General features: G+C 36.0%; 1 protein-coding gene across 45 annotated transcripts in view; it reads right to left on the bottom strand.

The window, feature by feature from the left end:
• The window catches only part of MAP2 (microtubule associated protein 2), a 283,734-nt gene that overhangs the window by 91,632 nt on the left and 173,992 nt on the right, over positions 1-18,110 (bottom strand). For 39 of the 45 annotated variants that reach the window (XM_045481056.1, XM_045481057.1, XM_045481020.1 and 36 more), the window contains one exon: positions 10,799-10,876. The exons of the other annotated variants lie outside the window; for them this stretch is intronic. The gene's annotated coding sequence lies outside the window, so the exon portion shown is untranslated. The remainder of the gene's footprint in view (positions 1-10,798; positions 10,877-18,110) is intronic. 45 annotated transcript variants of the gene reach the window in all.

Here is an 18,110-nt window from a genome sequence, read left to right as displayed (position 1 = left end):
GAAAGAGGACAAAGCAGGTGCTAAATGAATATAAGCCTTCTGAGTCATACGTATTTAAAAAGAAAAAAGGAAGAATGCAAAATATTTGCATTACATGCATTTTTAAATACACCAAACTTTTACATCCACGGAGAACCCCAAATCTAGTTCTAATTGTCTTCTAGAGAAAAGTAAAATATGAGTCATATAAGAGTAAAGTATGAGTCATATACAGTAGATCAATTTCTCCTTTCTTTCTTTTTTTTTCTTTGGATTTAGGGCAGTCTGTGTGCTACATTGTGCTGTGGCACAGCTGGCTGTAATGGTGACTCAGGGGAATTCTAAGTAGAAAGTAGCCTTGCTCACTCCATCAGCTGAGTTGGGCCTTATCATTTGGACTTCCCTCATAACTCAGGTCTGATTCAATTGTCTTCATATACTGCTTGACGTATCTCTCTGAGCAGACATATCTTCGTGTGCCCTGGAGTGAATTCGAGAAATCAAGTCAATTTTCATGGCTTGTTATTTGTATTCTGCCAGACTTCTGGAGTGATATGATAGGACATAAATTTGCTAAATCCTCCAGGACTGAAATGTATGTAATTTGTCTATGTTTATGAGAAGGTAAAAAACTGGACTGGAAAAAATATTCAAGTAAACAAATAGCCACAATGGTAAATTTTTCTATAATATATTCCAGTCTTATGTGTGAAAGTCTTAGTGTAGGCACAGATGTGGCAATATTAGATGGTAGGCTCATAGGTAAAATATTTTGATATAAGAGCAGACTTACCACGGGCAAGTCAGGCAAATAACAGACTTAACACTGGCCAAGAGCAAATAAAAACATGATTTGGAATGTAAGAAATGTTAAATTAATTTTAAAATGAAATACATGTATAGGAAAGTCACAAAAAAATTGAGGAAGCATATTAATTTTTTAAATATATTCATTGTGAAGTGCTTACTTTTAATTTAAACCCAATACATTTTTAACACTTCATCATAGCCACTGAATTAATAAAGGATAGGAACTTTATGCTTTTTTAATGGCAACAGGAGAAGGGCAGAAAAGGGGTCAGATAGGGCTGCTGAGAAGTCTCTGCACAGGTTAGAGGTGTTACTGGTGGTAACATCTCTGAAAAAGACAGGGTCACTGTGGACTGCTCCTCACCTTCCTTGGTTTCCAGATGAACTGAAACCAGAAAAGCATGACCACTGTAAATCTGCATCATTTAGGTAGATACTGTCTGAGCTTTTGTTTGGCATTCTGTGATTTTTGGATTTTTAACCTAAAAAATCCAAGAATCCACCTTAATATTTTTTTCAAAGCAGTGAATAGAACAATCTAGAAAATCTTCCTGTCTCTACTGTGAATCTCTAAAACATTTTTTTGAAATTCTTTTCAATTCCACACTGAAGAACTTAGGCACCAGAAAGAAATATATAGACTAAGAAATGGCTTCTCAACAATGGGAGAGCATAGTATTTCCACATGGTGTTCTTTTTAAAGGCTATAGATAGAGCCTTTCAAAGAAAGGCTTTCAAAACAAAGGGAAAAAAATCACAAATTGACCTGAGGTTCCTCAAAATCCTTAACATTGATAATTAAAATGAAAAATGTTTTTCTTACTATTTCTGAAAGCCTATAAAGAAGTGATGTACTGGGGCACCTGGGTGGCTCAGTTGGTTAGCTTCCGACTTCGGCTCAGGTCATGATCTCATGTTTGTTGAGTTCGAACCTTGCATCAGGCTCTGCTCTTTCAGTATGAGCCTGCTTCTGATTCTCTCTCCCTCTCTCTCTCTGCCCCTCCCTCGCTCGTGCTCTCTGTCTCTCTCTCCAAAATAAATAAATGAACATTTAAAAAAAAAAAGTGATGTACTATTAAAAAAGAGAGATGTCAGGATATAGCATCAGATTAGAGGACATGGGTATGGGACTTTCAGAACATGGCTCATAGATCTCCATTTGGCCAAACCAAGTACTAATAGACTCCTCGTCTACACTTAGGAGAACTGGTCCTATTGAAAAGGGTTTGACAGAAATAGATGGAAAAAGCAGTATCTTTACCCAACAAAGTGTGCGATCAAAAGACTTTGCTTCTTTGACTTTTTCAAAATATTTTATTATAGCTAAAATAGGAGGTAAATAGAGGAGAGACAACTCTCCAAAGTTAAGTTAGGAATTTCAGAGTTAAGCTATGTAAAAAATGTGAACTCAAGATGGAATCAAGAAACTCAGTGATATAAGAATGCTCTCTTGGGGCGCCTGGGTGGCGCAGTCGGTTGAGCGTCCGACTTCAGCCAGGTCACGATCTCGCGGTCCGTGAGTTCGAGCCCCGCGTCGGGCTCTGGGCTGATGGCTCAGAGCCTGGAGCCTGTTTCCGATTCTGTGTCTCCCTCTCTCTCTGCCCCTCCCCCGTTCATGCTCTGTCTCTCTCTGTCCCAAAAATAAATAAACGTTGAAAAAAAAATTTAAAAAAAAAAAAAAAAGAATGCTCTAGATAACTGTTTTGTTTTGTTTTGTTTTGTTTTTCCCAAGAAAGTGGCTATAAACAACTGCTCTTTACCTTGACCTGGGATCCATATTTCCAGGGGAAATTTTGGTTGAGAATTTCTAAGCATCAAGATTTAATTTCATCTTTTCCACCTTTTTCTCTCTTTAACTTAAAAAATAAATTAGAATTAAATATTTTAACTAAAACTATATTCCATGTCTGGAATTTTAATCATTGAGACAAAAGGAAACAAACATTTCAGTAAACATAAATATTTTCTTGGTAAGCTCAGGATAATATAAATTACAATACATAGTCACATCTCCTTTCTGATGAGATGAGCCAGAGAAAGAGTTGCAGGTTATGATCAGAAACAGGAAAAGTAGATAGAGGGCCAATAATGTAATAATCAATGAGAGAGCAACATTGAGTTTGAATGAAGATAGCAGTGGGACTGGAGATGGGGGAAGATATAAGACATTTAGACTGAGACACAGGGAGGTCTCTCAAAATGCCCCAGGTCGTACAAACTTCCTATCCTAATGAAAGTGACATTTTAATGAGGTGATCATACAGTAACCAACACCCTAATTAAAATGTAAACTGTAATATTTCATATGAGAATATGAACTTCCTTTTAATATTAAATTACTAAATTTATCATTTAATATATTTAATATAAAATCAAAAATGAGAAGAAGATAGCAAGGCAAGAAGAAGTCATTTTTTTTTTTCGATAGGATAGTCAGGGAAGCATCTCTGATGAGATGAACTCAGAGGAAACACAAATACTGTGGCGGGTGGTCTTTAAACACCTTTTTTAAAGCAAAGTTTCCTTTAGATTTCTTAGGTTTCAAAAACAAGACCAACTTTGAAAAGAAACATATGCTAGAAAATGAAAACTAAAAACAAAAAGGTGTGCACACTGCTTCCCAACCACAGCAGTCTGCCTCAGAAAAAGGTCTATTTGATTGTTTTGGTCCTTTGCTCTTTATTTGGCATTGATTACTACCGTATTTTTCCTAGAGTTCTGATCACAGTGGTTTTAAATGATTCAAGCTTTGGCACCCCCTCACTAAAGTATTGCTTTAGTGAATTCTAAATTTCTCTCACAGAGACTACAACTGTGTCACAATCAAACTGCTTCCTGTAGTAATTACTGAGCACATCGTACAACTGGAGTCCTTGACATTCATTTAAAAAAAAAAAAGTGCAGGGGTGGAGAGTAAAAAAAAAAAAAAAAAAAAATTAATCACAAGAAATTAGAAGGTTTAAGTAAATCATTCTACTTCTCAGGAAGAAGGATCTGACAGAGATATGGATGGAATCAGCCTCCAGGATTCCAGGATCAGCCATGTTGGATTTTTGTTCATCACCTCCCATTCTTCCCACACAGGCTAAAGCATCAGACTTCCCTTCCTTCTGTGCTTGTAGAAAAGGCAGTTTTTCTCTGATGCCATGAGAACTTTATTAAATTGCTACCTATTCTCAAAGGGTAAAGGAATTTTAACCTTCCAGGAAAAACCAGTGATCATACATTTCTGTAATGCAATATAGTCACTCACCCAAGCATTCCACGGTCACAGGAAACTGAAACTCCATGACAGAATTATTTAGCAGATAAGTTGATTTTATGGAACATTTAGCTGACGGAATGGCTTTTCTACAACACTGTGACATGATATTCCATTCATAAAAAATAGATGGACTGCTACCCTTCATACAAATAGCAATATTTACTCCAAATAAATACATGGAACAAACACAAAATATACTGTGAAGTCTGTTATGATTATTTGTGAGTTCATCAAAACATAAAAGTTCTTGAAAAATTTTTTGCAAAAGTACAAACCGGGTTTTTCCCCTCAATATTTTATCTTTACTCGTTATTTTTCTTTAAAAGGACACATCCTTCTTCAGTTCAAAATGGGTTTTGACCACTTCAGTCATGTCTTTTTATAATGAATTTTAGAAATTCGTCAAAGTACAAATACTCATTTTGCCCCTCAATTAAGCTTTCTTCATCTATTAATTAATCAATTGATTCACTTAGCAAGAAGTTATTAAAAAACTAAAGGTATTAGGCACTATGCTATTCTTAGCCATTATCTTCTTGAACACAATGCTTATTTCTATAAAGAAGGTTTTAAAAAATATCTTATTTGTGTACTATTTTAAAAATTAGCATCGATAAGCAGATGTATTAAATACATTTACTGTTTTAACATGTTACTGAAATAATGATTCATAGTTTTGTTCCCATGGTATGATCGGCATCTCTTTTCACCAGGGTTTGAGTTGTTTGATCCAAATGTTCAAATATATTTATACTGGAGACAGATTTTTCCTTTGGTATCACAGAGTCAGCTAACAGTTTATCAGAATCTCTTTCTTCTTTTTCTGGAGCACATAGCAGGAATGTGTTTCCTAACCATCCTTATAGTTAGGTGTAGTCATATAATTCAGCTCTAGCCAATGGAAGTTTGGCTCATATACAACGCCTATGTACTCCTCCGTGGTCTTTGCCCCTCTAGCAGCTGGATGGAGACAATGACAAAGTAAAGCCATGAATGGAAAGATCCCTTTGTCTGAAAGGAATCCCACAAATCTGTAAAAAAGACAGATAAGCTCCCAATCCAAACACTCATGCAGGACTGTTAAGTGAGCAAGAAATAATGTGATAATACATTTCTGGATCTATTTGTGTGTGCAATTAGCCATCCTAATGCTATGACATATGGATTGAAAACACATAGCTTTTCTAAGGCAGACAAGGGGAATCTAGGTATTTAGGCAGGAGTTGCAGAAATAACAAAGACAAGTGTAACGTGAGAAAAACATGGCTTACAAAGAGAATTAATTAAGTTGGAGAAGAAGCAACGAGTTGTCTGCCATGGTTGGAATGAAGGAAAGGCAGATGAGTAGACAGACGGATTAGAGATTGTCCAGAAATGGCCCCTGGGAGCCCAGTTTTGAAGGGTGTTTACTGAGTTTGATACTTTATATTATAGGAAAATTTTAAGTAGGAAAAAGAAAGGATCTGATGCACAAGAAAAAAAAATCATGTGGTGCCTTCATGCAGGAGAGTCAGGTTGTAAAAGAGTCAGGAAAAGGGCAACTCTGAAGGTCACTGAAAGGTTCAGGTAAAGGTACTGGAGGCTGAACTGAGGGAGCAAGAGTATCCAATCCTTGGATTATGAAGTACCTCAGTAACCACATAATTTTCCCACTTTCTTTAAGCAAAAATGTAGATTTCCATTGGCTTTCATTCCTTTCCCGAATTGACTGAGACAAGGGCCCTGCAACTGGTCAAGAATTTTCTGAAGGCAAACATCCAACAAGAGTTGATTTTTAAGACCTCCCACAGTAAGCCTCCTTCTTTAAAAATAATAATAATAATGTTTATTTATTTTTGAGAGAGACAGACAGAGTGCAAGCGGGGGAGGTGCAGAGAGAGAGGAGACACAGAATCCAAAGCAGAATCCAGGCTCTGAGCTGTCAGCACGGAGCCCGATGTGAGGCTCAAACCCACGGACCGCGAGATCATGACCCGAGCCAAAGTTGGACGGTTAACCGACTGAGCCAACCAACAGGCGCCCCAAGCCTCCTTCTTTAAGTCAGTTATACTCATGGCCAGCAAAAGAACTCAATGCATAATAATCATTCGTATATTCTATGCATTAGAAAAAGTGTTCATCGGCACCAAATTGTTGTGTTTTCCTACCTCCATTTGGCCAAACTGTTAAAAGGCAAGACTTGCTGACAGCATCGCCCTGACAAGAACCCGAGCCTTTTGCAGCAGGTGGTGCCCACCTCTGCCTACAGAATTGCAGCCCAAACAATCTGCTCGGAATTGCTGAGAAATCAGTAGAATGTGCTTATGACTCAGCCTGTTAAGTAGGAGGACTGTTATTGTTATTTTAACTCCTGCCAGAGTATGTGGGCAATTCTCCCTTTTTCTGTCTCTAGTTAACCATAAGACATCTTTCTTCAAAACCTCACCCCTGGAATAGGTTCTTGCTCAGTAAGAGCCAGAACAATTTGGGGTCTGTGTATAACTGCAAGCTGATAGTACAGATTAGAAGAGGCTTTCATAAAGGAGATATCTGATATCCTAATTTACCAATTGAGTTTATTTTTAGGATGTTTAATCTGCCTTTAAAATTATTCACAGAGAGGGCCATGGGTCAAAGCTGAGTGCTGATAAGATAGTAACCAGTGTAAGACAAGGTACTTATTTTCAGAGAGGATAGTGAAAATACCAGGTTTTCTTTCTCTTTTCCCTAACTGTTGGGGACATTGCGGTCCTATTGTTTGTCTTTCTCTTGCCAGATGTTCTCAGCAATGTAAATACGCATCAAGTGCTAAGGAATATTGTAAAAGTAAAAGAAAAAAAGTCAGCCTGTTTTACAGAAAATTGTTTTAAGGGCTAAAATTCACCCATCTATGAGTGATGAAAAGATACCCATCTATTCTAAAGATAAAGCAAAATCTAAGCAATGTCATGTTGTACCAAGTCTTAATATTTTTATTTAAAGGATAGCATGTAATTATAAAATAAATATTTTCTGCTCTTAAAATGGATTTCTCATATCTACCCAGCTGATCTGTGTTTAATTTCTCTCTGTGGTTTTAGGGCTGTAAATTAAGATTCAAGATTATTTATCAGTAAAGTTTTATCGTAATGTTATAAAGTTGTGCGTCAAAATCGTGCACAAAAGCTCCCCAGCATCCCAGAAGCAATTGCCTCAATTAAAACAAACTGAAAGAATCCTGAAAAGGGCAACAACCATCACTGATGTGTGTATTAAAGACATAGTGTGTATTCCACAGTACCCTTTACATACCTATTCAGTCCCCTTAGCAAGTGAGAATCCACCAAGATAGAGACACTGTTCTAGACACAGCTCAGAATGTCACACAGTCCCCTTGGTGGGGGAAAAGGAGGTTGAGATGATGCCATAGAGGTAGAAGATGCCAATTCGTATAGCACTTTGCTGGCCACAGGAGGAGCGTGGGCTTTATTCTGACTATTGGTGGATTTGGGGCAGCCACTGGTGGATTTTGAACAAAAAAGTCGTATCAATTAAGATTTATAAAAGATCACGTTGTGTGAAGAACAGACTATAGGAGAGCAAGATTGAGCACAGGAGGCTATTGCAGTGGTCAAGATGAGAGAGAGTGGATTCCAATGGTATAAGTAGAGAGAATGAGAAATGATCACATTGTGGATGGACACCAGCTTGGTACCGTTATTATCTGCTGTGAAGCTTAAGGGAGTTAAACAAGATGCTTCTAATAGGTAGTAAAGGCTGAAAATAAACCAATCGTCAGGGTTGTTTATTACACTGTAATCTTTACATGGGGATTTTGTGTCAAAGAGATGCTATTACGTGAAGTAGTAAGACCCTTATTAAACTTCAGAGACAGATACCAAGCTCTACATGGTATCTGAATTACATGTATTATGTATTGTGAATCTGAATCTGAATTACATGTATTATGTCTGAATTACATGTATTATGTTTGAAATACTTTATTCTAAATTCATATTTAGTAATAATGCCAATTGATTATAAAGATTATGTCATTTACAAAGCATTTTTACTCTTATTATCTCATTCAATTTAATCTAATTGGCATGGTTAGGTGACCAGGAAGGTAATTTACCTGGTAAACGATGTTAACATAGCCTAGCAAAATAGAGATATCTAATGAAATAGTCACTTTTATGGTCTTACCGAAGGAAACTTTGCCACTCCTAAATAGCCTGTTTTGTCTCTCTGGGTAGATCTTGTGGCTTTCTTGCCTTTCTAACATCAGTGTCTTCAAGTCATATAAAAAGATCCCAATAAATATTAGTGAAATAAAGGAAACTGCTATTTCTGTGTCAAATAGGTTAGGTAGGTTTTCTTTTTCTGATAGACAGTATAGTTTTAGAGTCTGAGAAAAATTAATTTGAATCTAGCTCTGCAATCACTGTATGATCTTGATTAAGTTGCCTGACATATATGGACTTCGATTTCCCCATCTGCAGATTTGCATTGCACTTCTGATCTGGGTGCATACACAGTCTTACATTTACTCATATGCACCCAGAAAAGGTTAGTTCATCTCTACTTTCTTCCGCAACACAGCCAGGGTACTCATCTACTCCCTCCAGAAATTTAAGTTATGAAAGCTTCTATGTCTATAAGTCTTACTAACGCATATTGATATCTCTTTTCCTTAAACAAATGCTAGAATTAACTGTAATGTTAGAGAAAATTAGAGAAAAAGTCCCGTTTTTTTTTTTAGTTTCCCTCATGATTTTTGAAGGAAATATAAGCAATTAACGTAGGCCAAATGAGAGAGTTTTTAAATATCTTTTAAATTTTGGAGGCAATATTTACATTGTATTTGGGAATAGTCGGTATTTCATCCATGGGTAAATAAAACATTTCAATTATTATATTGTGGCAAAAACATTAAAAAACAACCAAAACATGAGTCTATTAATTAGCACGATTCTTACAGTCAGTAAAAGGGATGATTTTCTACTAGGAAAAAAAACTAAAATATAAATAGAATTAGCATAGTATCACATATTAAGAACTTTGGATTCTTATATACAAATGCCAAAGATACCTTGAAAGCCATGCTTAAACCATCTTGGCATTAAATCTTCAAAATGTTAAAAGTTATTTGGAAGCAGTAATTTATAATACTAAATACCACAAGATTGAAACATTACAACAAGTCAACTTTATGACAAAATGAGTCAACCAGATCTTCATGTTTCAATATGGCTGAATCTCTAAATATAATGTTGGGTGAAGGCAAAAGAAGTCTACAGTATGATGCCATTTATGTAAACTTTTAAAATGTAAATAATTATATGGCATATTGTTTCACACACACCATTCAAGTTTTAGAACACATATAGAAAGGATATATCATCTTTGGGATTATGACACCTTACAGAAAAAAAGGAAAAGGAGCAGGGTTAGCGTTTGTTCTCTCTGTGATGATTTATTTCATCAGAAAAGATCTGAACAAAGTTGAATATTAGCACTTGTTTAATCCATGTGGCTGATACTTAGGTAATTGTTATAATGTTTTCTGTATTTTGATTTGAAAATTTTGTAAAGTTTCTTGATTAAAAATAAAGTGACGAAGAATTCATGAAAACAGTAAAGCATACATTGTTGTGACCAATTTAAGATTGGGTAACTAGTTACAGTAAAATACATTCTCCATTTCCTAGAATAAAAAGTCATCCATTTGTATTCTTTCTATCATATTATTCTGCTTTAACATAGGAATTTTGAGTTTAAAGAAAGGTGTAAAACAAAAGAAAAATTCTTTCTGCTTGTAAACTGAGCTAAAGTTTATACATTCTTTTTTTTTACTCATGCAACTATTATAAACTAACAAGTGCAAATATAAAGTAAATGTTGCCTGCCATGACGCTCTCAGTAAACGCATTTTTTTTTTCTTCTTGAAATTTGGATAGAACCAATTCAAAACATAGGAGAATCTGATGGCTAGGCATTTACACCACAACATGAAATTATTCTCACAATACTAGCTGGGGCTGGCGTTCTCCCAGTGCCTGCTCTTCCCAGACCTATATATAAAACCTGAGTGAAGTCCTTACACCTACTTGCCTCCTCTCCCTCTGTGCCAAACCCTGAGTCTGTATAATGGGGATGATCCCTGCATCTACTCACAGAGTTGTTGTAAGGAACACAGGGGTTAGTTATATGAAGTAAGTCATACAGGTCACATCTGGCACATACTAAGTGTTGAGAAAATACCACTGGTGTTTTTACCCATAGCAGGAGAAACAGGCTTAGTTCGGTCCTCATTTTAGAAAAAGATCTTTTCAACTCTTTTACTATTAAATCATTCAAAACATTTTGAAGTGTTAATTTAATAAACCTAAATCTATTAGCTGTAGAATTCATGTGTATTTCTCCCTTATCAAAACAAATTGATATTTATTTAGTAAAGTTTTTTTTTTTTTTTTTTTTTTTAATGTGGCTGACATGGGCACCTAGATGGCTCAGTTGGTTAAGCCTCCGACTTTGGCTCAGGTCATGATCTCACTCTTCATGAGTTCGAGCCCTGTGTCAGGCTCTGTGCTGATAACTCAGAGCCTGCTTCGGATTCTCTGTGTGTGTGTGTGTCTCTCTCTGCCCCTCCCCCACTTGCTCTCTCTCTCTCTCTCTCTCTCTCTCTCTCTCTCTCAAAAATAAACATTTAAAAATGTGGTTGGCAACAAGTTATTTTTCAAAACTGTGGATAAGTCTTTTATTGTAGAGAGGATAGGGTCTTACCTACTCAAGGAAGTAGTAAAATGGTAAAATTCGTTATGTTGTATTCTCAAAGGGTTAATAATATGTTCTGGCTTCTTTCTGTAAAAAAAAGAATTTAGGAAATTATTAATATAATCTATGATCCATATAAAAATCTATTACATCGTGTAGATCAACTTGTGGCTTTCTCTTGCTCTGTTGGGTAACTAGGAGGCTGCAAGATGGATTTAATGATGGTTTCTTTTACGGTCATACACTGAGCATTTACAACCAGCTAAGTGCCCTTTCATTTGTTTGGAACAGAGAAATGGAAATGTTACCAGATGCACACTTTTTCCTCACTTTTTAGCTTCACTCTAGTGAAGTTTCCTAAGTATTATATCCAAGGAAAAATAAAAATTTTAATTGTTTGAATTTTTTTAGCTAATAAATAGCAGGCAACTGTATTCTCTCACAAGAGAATATATTCATCCTAGTAAATTGTTAATTATATCTTTAAAGGACTGGGCCTCTAGCCCAGCTGCACTGATTCCCTCCAGCACAGGATGAAGAGGAATTTTTTAACAACTAATTAAATTTTCCCTATACAGTATGAAACTTACTTTGACATTCATAATCCTAAAAGTCATACTGGATTAGTAATTCTGCTTAGAAATTTCACTAGAACAATACAGGACACTTCTTACTGGAGTGGTATGTGAAAATAAACCCAATTACTAGAAGGCACTAGGTTTTGTACCTCGTTAAGCCATTCTCAACACATAAGTGATGTGTGTTTACATACAACAAGGGCAGAAATCACTTTGAAATCTTGCTGTTTCACAACAAGTATCTACATCTATCCATCTCTATGTGTTATCACCAGGCCCTGTGTGATTTCACACCTGGTAGAGTGGATGGATCCCATTATATACCCTCAAGGAAGATGTCATTCTATAAGTAAAGGGCCCTAAGACTCAAAGTGTGATAGCTATTAACTCTTCTTTGAGACCCAGTAGGAAATGGAAATGAACTTGGAAAGATAAGAAGTGGTGGCTCATTTCTTCTCTATTACCCTTCAGAGAACAATGCGTATAGAGATATGAGCAGACAGGGTTTGATTCAAAAGTAACAAACATTGACTGGGCCATGTTCCATATGCAGCAGCAAATAAGTCTATTACTGCATATTAAAGTTAGAAAGTCTTAACATTAAAAAAAATAAAATTCTCCAGGCAAGAAGAAACACAATAGAATTCTCCCATCTCTCAAATAACTTGGCAGTTATCTTAGGGGAAAAAAAGTTTTCACTGCCCACATGTCTGAACAGTTTTTTCCCCCTCTGTTTCAGCTCAGTGTTTTTCAAATTTGGAATATATATATATATATATATATATATATATATATATATATATATACATATATATATATATACATATATATATATATATAACATTATTATACAGAGTTCTATACACAATAACTTAAGACTACTTAAAAATTTTTAAGAGTAACTTTGATTAAAAGCATATCAAATGTATGTTGCAGGTTGATTTTAGAGCAAAAAGACAATGGTAGAGGAGCTCTGGACCTTGTTCAGAGAGAAAGATCCTCATGTATTTAATTAATGAATGCTGAATAAAATATCATGCTTCGTTTCCTCTTTAAATTCCCTATTTTCCTTAAATTCCTTCATGTGCATATGTTTTACACTACATCTTCATGATTTTGAAGTACATGTCCATGTGTGTGTATAATGTGCAAGTACATATTAAATATGTATGCATGTCTCTTGGACCCTAGTAAACCTTTTTAAAAGCGAGAAAGAATTCCATAGAACAAGGATCAGCGAACTGTGGTCCATGGACTGCATCTGTCCTGTTGCCTGTTTTTCCAAATAGTGTTATTGGCATCCAGCCATGTTCATTCATTTCTTTGCTGTCTATGACTGCTTTCATGCTTCAATGCCACAGTTGAGAAGCTGTGACAGAAACTGTATGGCCTTTCATGTATTTATATATGACCCAAATGTTTACTATCTGTCTCTTTAGCAAAAACATTTGCTCACACCTGTTATCAAAGAACATGTTCATCATTTGAGGAATACCAAAAGCAATATTAAAAAACTAATATCCTGTCTTTTATAGTCTTCCCAAATATTAACTCAATAGTTATATATGAATGAAAGTGAAATTACAGCCCTAAACACTTAAAAACTAATTTAATTCCAACAGAATTGGGAAATTATTGGCCAAAAGATGAGATCATTACTAGAAAATTGAGGTTACTCAGTCATAACAATTTTAGTCATAAAAATAATGTCCCATTTACCCATCATCCTGACTTTTGTGGGTTTTTTTGTTTGTTATAAAATTAAAATGGCTGTGCTTCTTTCTAGACTTTATTTTATGAAAAAGAGATAAATGCCATCTGGGATTTATTTTTTAAAAGCAACTTGTGGCCTATTCCACTAGGCACATAAAATTGAATAGTCATTTTAAATTAACACAGTGCAGCTAGAAGTGATCATTTTATTCCATATCAAAAGATTAAAATACTTTAACAGTTTTTGTTAAGAATATTATTTGACACAGTCTTAGTATTTGATATCTTACACGTACTGGCTACAAATCCCTAAAATAATATTAGCAAACATTTATGCAGCATTTATTTTGTGCCACACAATGTTCCAAGTACTTCATATATATTAATTCACTTAGTCTTCACGATTACTCTCTATGACAGGTAACTATTGTTATCTCTACTTAAAGATGAGAAAACTGAGGCCAACAGACTTTAAGTGCCCTTCCCAGCATCACATAGCTAGGAGGTGGACAAGACTTTTCAACCATACACCAACTCCTTATGGACCCTGAGAATTGGTGTTAAGGTCTCCAACTCTGGGGAAAGACAATTTCAAGCACAAAGGCTTTTGTGGACCCTTGAGAAGTGGTATTTCACCAATGGCAACCTTCAATTTACTAGAAACACCTACTAAACATATATTTTATTCAGTATATTCAGCTTTTTTACCAAATTGAAATGTACTCAACTGCAGTTTTGCCTCTGTTCTCTACTCCATTATTTCTATCAGGTTTGGTTAAGCCACATTCCAGAATCTATTAGAGTTGGGTATGAAATCCTGAGAATCATGGCTGGCAACACCTGACAAAGTTAATTTACTTAACCACTATATTCAGGGGCCCATATATAATAGAGAACAGAGTGTACACTGGCATCACAAAATAAGCTGAGTAGATTATCTACTGAGAAAGCCAAGACAGACAATTGTTCAGCTATAGACAAAATCAGCTTTTACCAGTTTATTACCCAGATAAATAGGATGTACATACAATGCACTTAGTCTGCATATAATACATGTCTGGCTGTTGACATATTTATATGCAAGTTATGTTGTACCCCTAGCACTGAAGTTAGAATGATGAATTCATGCAGACTTAAAATCTCAGGAAGAAATTAATATCAACATGTGGTTTTCTCAAGTGATATAAGAACCAATGTTTCATTAAGCAACAAAGTCAAGATAAACTCTTCCTTAGATTATTAGGCCAGGATACACTTTTCATTAACCTTTGAAATACATTCTAGTATAAATACCATTTGATTATTTTTCCTGTTTTGATAGACTTTGTCAGATAAGTGAAACACTGAGATGCTTGAAGTTGAAATCCTAAACAGCATTTCGGAAGGCTAACCTTAAACTCACTGGCTATCATTAGCTTATTCGGTTAGCTCTCAAATAAACAATAGTAACATTGTTCTCTGCCTCCTCTATCAATATGCTCTATGCGATTTTGAACAGTTCATGTAATTCAGAGCACTTGTGAAGGATAACAAGATTTCAACTACTGAGGACGTTCAAAATTGCCAGTACTATTGGGAAAGGATCCACTATCCAAGCAGTCTTTAAACAGGAGAGAAGCTGCCAACATAAAATCATTTAGTCTGATAGGCTATTAAACCATTTCTATTCCCTAATAGGCTTAGAAGCAGTTCATTATCACTACTTATTTGTAAGTAGCCAAAAGTCATGGTGAACCAAAGTCACTGATAGTTAAACAGATCAGAGAAAGATCTTCCTTTCTTGGGGCTTTTGCCAAAGTTCTTTTTTGGAGAACATTATGTTTCTTGCAAAGGAAACATACCTCGAAATATATGAATTAAGGAGAGTTAACAAAAGCCCTACTCAAAACATATGGTCTCCATATCTAGGTAAGGTAGACAGTAAGAATTTTCCACTTTGATTCCCAAACCTGATATACTCCAGGCTATTGCTAAGGAGTACCAGACTAGGTTAATCCAGTTTAGTAGAAATTAGCTAGTCTTGTCCAAAGCACCTCAACCTAATTCAAGGCCATAAAAATAGGATACAAGCAGGTGAAGGATAAAGGATTGGATTAGTCAGAAAAGTCAAGCTTAAGTATCAGAGACTTTGCACAATAAAGGTTTATATCCTGCTCATACAAATCCTGATGTGGGTAAGGTAATGCTCCAGGACAGCTCTCTCTCATGATCAGAGTACATCCTTTTTGTGGCTCAACTCATGGCCTCCAAGATTACAGTAGCAGGGAAGAAGATATGAGAGGGTTGCCCACAGCTTTTAAATGCTTTAACACAGAAGTGACACACATTATTACCTCCTCTTACCACTCAATGGACTGAACTAACCACTATGGCTCTGCCTACTTAAGGGGTTGAGAAACATGGAGGATAAATGGAACTCTGGGGGCACGTGGCTGCCTCACATTTAGTGACACTTGATCTTGGGGTTTGAATTCAAGCTTCATGTTGGGCATAGAGATTACTTTAAAAAATAAATAAATATATGGGGATCTGGTGAGTAGTAAATGTCTCCATTGCAAGAGTGAAGGAAGCATGATGAGATGTCCAGTAGCTACTTTAGGGTCAGGTTTAGATTCCTTCTTGGTTGGAAAGGGTTGAAAAGAAATGGTCGGTGGTATCAGTGAAAAACTTATTTTGCTAAATTGTTAACATATGCTGACCCTGACTGGATATAAATAAATATCTTATTTTATAGATAAAATACAAGAGGCATTGCAATATAGAGAACCTTGGGCAGCAACGGGGCACGTGTCAGTGTTTTCACGTATTTATATGTTACATTGCTGTTTTCTGCTCAGAGTCAGAATACATCTGAAGAACTAACACTTCTTTGCTTGACAGAAAGCCATCTGTTCATTGTTTCTCATTTTCATACAAACACTAACCATTTTTAAAATGGTAGAATAAGTTAGTGCAGATTTGCAGGTTCATGTGATACAAGAAGAAAGAACTGAGGAGGGACACAAAGGAAACAGCAGGCTGCCATAACATTATCTGACGAGGATGCCTCTTAGTGATTTCACTATCATGTTAAAAACTCTTCTGTCAACATGATAAAAACCAAATTTCTAGAACTGGTCTCATAAGGTTCTACATTGTGCCTATGCTCAACTTGTTCAATTTCATCCCCAACTTTCTACCATCACAAAGATTCCTATTGTCTCACTCTAGCTCCTTTATCAGCCTATTAATTGCCCTCTTCTTTCCAGTTTTGCATTTTTCTTCTTTCCCTCTACAAAGTCATCTTCTTTCTCTTTTTCTTCTCTTCTTCTCTCCCTGTCTCCTCCCTCCTCCATGTCTGTCAACTCCTCCTTGAATGGGAGCTCTGTTCTCTGTGAGGTCTTCCCAACGACTTCCAGGTGCATGTTGCTTGTTTTTATCACCTACTGGACATTCATATGAATGCTGTGAATGAAACTTATTGAAATTGAAACAAATTCACAGTCCCATCCTTTTTCTGCTTATTTCAATACTAGAAGCTATTGGTTTCTATCAAATATATGAATTCCTTTTTCTCATAGTATTCTGAATCCAAAATGAATACAAATGAAGAACAAAAAAATATGAAGACACATAAGAGTATACAATGCACTTCAAATAAGGGTACCATATTATCAAATTGTCTCAAGAAGTATTAGCAATTTACACCTCTACCACTGTCTATTTCCCTACACCATTAGCAGCACTGTGTGTTATTTATTTGTTTAATATCTGCTCCACCCCACCCCATCCCACTCCAATGAATCTGCAAGCTCTAGAGGGCAGGGGCCATTTTTTTCATATTTACTATGACCCTTCCCTGTCTGGTAGCAAGTACTTGCTCAATAACTATTTAGCAAATGAATTAAAATTGAGTCATGTACTATAAAAAAGATAGAAAAGTGTGTTGATGCTTTAATTCTGTATATGTGAACTCGTCTGTTCTAACCAATGAAATCTCCTTATCTAACTGGCTTACTGCTTCCCTGATTTGAAAGTGGGTGATTGGCAAAAGCTGAATGAATGAATAATTATAATGATAACAGTTTATTTTTCTAACTATTCTGACTAGGATTTGATTAAGTTAGACTTTTAAAATAAAAAATAACACAAACTTTGGATATGGGTGTTGGAACACTGGCCTATCACCTACTGGCTGCATAAGACTGGGCACATCTTCTAAGTTTTTGGAACCTTAGTTGTATCAATAAAATGGAGATTATTAATGAGATTTCCCTTATAGAGTTGATACAAGAATTAAAGAAAATCATTTGTAGAAAAGTGGTTTGACAATTGTGGAAAATGGTAAGGTCTCAGATGGTATATCTTCACCATTTAGCACTACTATATCCCTTATGAAGAGAGGATGCATTAACTTGAGCAAAGTTCATGCAAATACATGGTTTCTAGCTTTACCTCTTCTCTTTAGTTTTGCTTAGCAGCCAAATGCCTTTTGTAAATTCTTAGGACAGAGAGTGTCTTTGAGAAGGATTGTGCCAGAGAAAGAAAGCAACTCATTTACTAATAGCCCAAGGTCACCTGCTGGGAGCCATCTGTCAGCCTGCAGGATCGAAGAGAGATTTCACTGGGGAAGCAGAGGAGGCATCTGGTTGAACCCCAGTGACAAGGCACCAGGCTATTTCTGAGGCCACTGTGAGCATGCAAATTCCAGTTGTAGTCTAAAAAAGTCAGATTTCAGCTGAGTGATGATGTTCTTTGCCAGAGGTCCTGCACTCTCTGAGGGCAATGTCCTGACTGCTGGAGAATTTGAAAAGTCATGTATTTAGGAAAGGGGGCTCCACCAAAGAGAGGAAAATACTTGCTGTGCTGTAGTCATCTGATGGGAAAGATGAAATTCTGGTAACTACTTCTAGCCCAAAGACCTAAAAGCTCTAGAAGCTGAGGGATTTCACCAACTCACTGAAGTCTTGGAGAAGCATTTACAATTAAGGGTGATCTCCAGCTGATTCAGGCCCTTCATCTCCAGCTGCATACTGTTTAAGAGGCAATGT

Source organism: Leopardus geoffroyi, chromosome C1, assembly GCF_018350155.1.
Source record: "Leopardus geoffroyi isolate Oge1 chromosome C1, O.geoffroyi_Oge1_pat1.0, whole genome shotgun sequence".
Lineage (NCBI taxonomy): Eukaryota > Metazoa > Chordata > Mammalia > Carnivora > Felidae > Leopardus > Leopardus geoffroyi.
Note: the sequence above shows the minus strand (reverse complement) of the source record. Positions and strands in the feature narration are given on the sequence as shown.